The sequence below is a fragment of the Podarcis erhardii genome (assembly GCF_964252035.2).
Source record: "Podarcis erhardii genome assembly, chromosome: 2".
Taxonomy (NCBI): Eukaryota; Metazoa; Chordata; class Lepidosauria; order Squamata; family Lacertidae; genus Podarcis; species Podarcis erhardii.
Window position 1 is genome coordinate 51,454,054 of NC_138498.1, and position 3,700 is coordinate 51,457,753.

The following is a 3,700-nucleotide window of genomic DNA, read 5'->3' on the forward strand; positions in this document are numbered from 1 at the left end:
AGTGTTTACAAAACGAACGTACTAGGGTAAAGTATGAATATAAAGTACATAAATTAATCAAAATAACATGAAAAATGTATTATATTAGAGAAAATTGCTTTGCAAAAAAAGTGCATATTGGGTAAAATAGCATACAAAAATGTGTATGTTATGAGAAATTTGCACTAAAATGCAAAAGAGGATTTAAAATAATAACAATAAGAAATGGACAGAATCATTCTTCCCTATGGGAGAAATGCCAAATGCTTGGATGACGAATACCCAGCAGATTTGCAAAGGGTCCCTACTTTGACCCAACCCCCATTTCTGTTGTGCAAGGAGGTTGCTGGCAAGAGAGTCTGCTGCCGTGCTGTTGACTGTGCCAGGCATGCTTGGGCAATGCCCGACTCCCCAGGGTGCAGCTTTTTCACCTACCTGTCTCCCTTCTCCTCCTCCCCTGCCTGGCATAGGCATGCCCTGCTGATAGAAAGCCCTGCCAGGCAGGAGAGGAATCAGGGGAACACCCTGCTTTTCATGCCTTCTGCTGTGAAGGAGGAACGAGTTCAGAGGAATGAGTATGCCAATATGCAAAAGGTGGTGCCCTGCACTGCCAACTCATACACTTTAATCTTGATTTCCATCGTTTTGTGGGCTTGTAGAAACCTGAAGTTCCACGTGAAATTAAGAGCTTCAGATTCCATTTTTAAAATGCTTTTGGTTCTCACAGATGCAGAGAAAAAGGATTAAAAGTGGGATTAAAAGCAAGTGACCTAAATGCTCAGAACACAAAATGCACTTTTTTAAAAAAAATCCTTTATCCATTTTATTCTTAAAGATAATCATCTGAATTTTTAAAAAGCCATTTCATTTATACAGACAGGCAAACAGAGAGGGAGAGAGGAATGATGGCTAGGAGATAAGACTGTAGACCTTTTGCTTGGAGCGGTGGCAGAATGAAGTGAGGTATTATGGGACACATTACCCTTCCCCAACGTGGTGCCCATGCTGGCTGAGGCTGATGAGATTTGTATTCCAAAACTCCAGGTCGGCAAGAGAGGAAGGCTGGAATACATTGAAAATGGTAGAGCAGGTTAATATAGTAAAAGGAAGAGGGCTAGTCTTTATTTCCATTTTTAAATTTTAGATTCTATGGGGTGGTTTTTAATATATATATTGGGAGAGATTCTCCAACATCAGTTTAGTCAGGTGGGGAGAAACGGCATTGCATCCTGCCCCTTTTGTGCCCCCATGTTTGCAAATGTCTCCCCCTGTGCTCTGCTTCTCGTTCCTAAGCCCCATCTGGCAGCATGCATTCTCATTCATGCGCACAAGGCAGGCCTGGCAAAATAAGCTTGTGGCGATTCAGCATTTGCATGGTTTCCCTGAAATGCTGATTCAGCCCATGTGGAGGGAAGGGGGGAAAGGTGGTGAGAAACATGCCATTCTGCTGGATCGTCATTCCTCTGCTTTGTCTTTGTGCTGCCATGGGTGAAGGGCAGGCAGATGAACCTCTCCAGGGCAAATGCTCGCCTCTTGCGCAGAGGGGCAGGGCATGCGACACACATACCAGCTCCGCAGGCATGTCCTTCCTAATCAAGAACAGCTTGTTGCAGTATCCGCCCCCTGACCACCCCTTGACGTTGCCTCTAAGATGGTTTGCTGCTTAAATTTAACCGAAGGCGGGTTTGAGATCACATGGGCCACCTGCAGACAGTAGGTAGCATCACACATGTGCAGTTCTCATTTGTGTTTCAAAGGGCTCTGTTGCTGTTTTGAGGCGGGGTTTGGTCACATACCAACAAATTCAGGCAGTGCAATTCTAGTTGATTGGGAGGTCTTGCACAAACGACTCTCCTTCCCAAAATATCAGACTTCTTGCAATAAGGGAAATGGCAGAGAAGTGCGCTAGAAATGCAGTGCCCCTAATCTCCAGGATGAATGGCAAGTAGTTAGCTTCATCTGCTCCTCTGCAAGTAAGTCAGGATGGATGCTCAATAACATGAGTTTGAGAGTGCTCAGAGTATCCAGACATTTTGTCTTAGGACAGCATTTATATTGCTGAACATCACATTTTCAAAACACTCCAAACCAGAATATTTTGCTGCTAGGAAAATACTATTCCCATCCACCCTTCCCCAACCTAGTGCAATCAGTTACAATTGGGAGTGCTGCAGGGAATGTGACTGAACAAGTATCACAAACACCTATTGGACTGTGCCTGTACCATCACTGCCTTTGCTTATTTTTAAAGAACTTCTTGAAGGCCACACAACCCTCAGCTGTATCATGCATATACTGATGTGCTCACATAGTGCAAGGTTCTTGTTTCCTGCTAAGCATGAGCATGGCTATCCCTACCTTCACAGAAATGGTGGAACAGTTTTGCCTAGCTGCTTTCTGACTCACCCATTTTGTGGAGATGGGATATTGTGCTATTGGCAGCAGATCTGGGTTAATATTTAGTATGGGCAGCACTTAAAGATTCTGTATCTGATTGAGCAAGTGGTCTGATTCTATCAGAAATATATTCCCCAGTCTTCAAAGGCACCCCCTCTCAATGTAAATGTGCAGAGCAATGCAGCTTTAGTTACACTTGCATCCTATTCATTTCAGCTAGCATATCTCATTGATTTCAGTTGGTGTTTAAGGATACTGATCTTTCTCTGGATTGAGAGAATTCTGTTTCTGGTGGTGGTGGTGGTTTTGATTATCTTAAAATCTCTATAACTGACCCTGAATCTTTCTTACAATGAAGAATATTACTAGTCCAAACCCACTCAACAAACTGCTAGCTGAGAACGTACAAAGAGGAAAAAAACTTCTTCCACAAAATCATGGAGAAGGTAAGATGATGATTCATTTCATTTCAGTACCACTTTATATTTTTAAGAAAATCTCAAAGCAGTTCACAGCACATTAAAACATCAATAAAACAATCCAGAATAACACATTACTGAAGAAAGTCAAATATAAAGTATACAGACAGAGAAACACAATTAACAGAAGCTAAAATATTATCTTAAAGATATCAAAATAAAACATTACAAAGGTCAACTACAGAATACATATTTAACACAAAGTTAACAAAAAAATCTTAGACATTTCAAAAGAGAGCATATCTGTGTGCAATGGCAGGTTCCATGCATGTATGAGTCTTGAAGAAAGCAGACATCCTTCTTTGCAACATCCAAACATCCCCTGATATTCATTTGGGGGGCTGGGAGTTGCAGCATGCCTGCACTTGCTGCAGGAAATGGGGACACGAGAGAGAGCTCAACCAAGGCTAATTGCCACAATGTGCCCTTCCTCTATTGGCATTTACAATCAGTAGCGGCAAAGACCTCTAGCACAATTGCACCATGTTAACTTCCCATTGGACACTGGTACAGATTGCTGCAGAGAGTGACCTTTTGTGTATTGCGCCAAGCATTTCTCCTTCCTCTTGATAAGTGCTGACGGTGTAATGCATCTCTCCCCCCCCCCCGCTGCTTCATGAGGTTGGCCATGCAATGAACGTTGGTCCTTTGGGGTGGATGGATCACTGCGCCACCAACCTCAGTCTCAATTCAGCCAGTCCCCACCCGCATGACTTCTTACAGCCTTTCTACGGGGTGGTCCTGGCTGCCCACCTCCTCCTTCTTAGGCTGTTTTGCCCTTATAGGGCTGGGAGGAAGAGAGTGCTAAGCTCCGCCTGTCATCTGTGCCGGCTCCATCTCCTGTT

At 43.5% G+C, this 3,700-nt stretch overlaps 1 long non-coding RNA gene across 1 annotated transcript; it reads right to left on the reverse strand.

Annotated features, from left to right (window-relative positions):
* Positions 1-789: 789 nt before the first annotated feature.
* On the reverse strand, positions 790-3,482 carry LOC309336478. Its single transcript, XR_014154048.1, has 2 exons — positions 1,416-3,482; positions 790-1,041 (listed from the first exon to the last, which is right to left on the reverse strand). It is a non-coding gene; the product is annotated as an uncharacterized lncRNA (long non-coding RNA).
* Between the last annotated feature and the right edge of the window lie 218 nt (positions 3,483-3,700).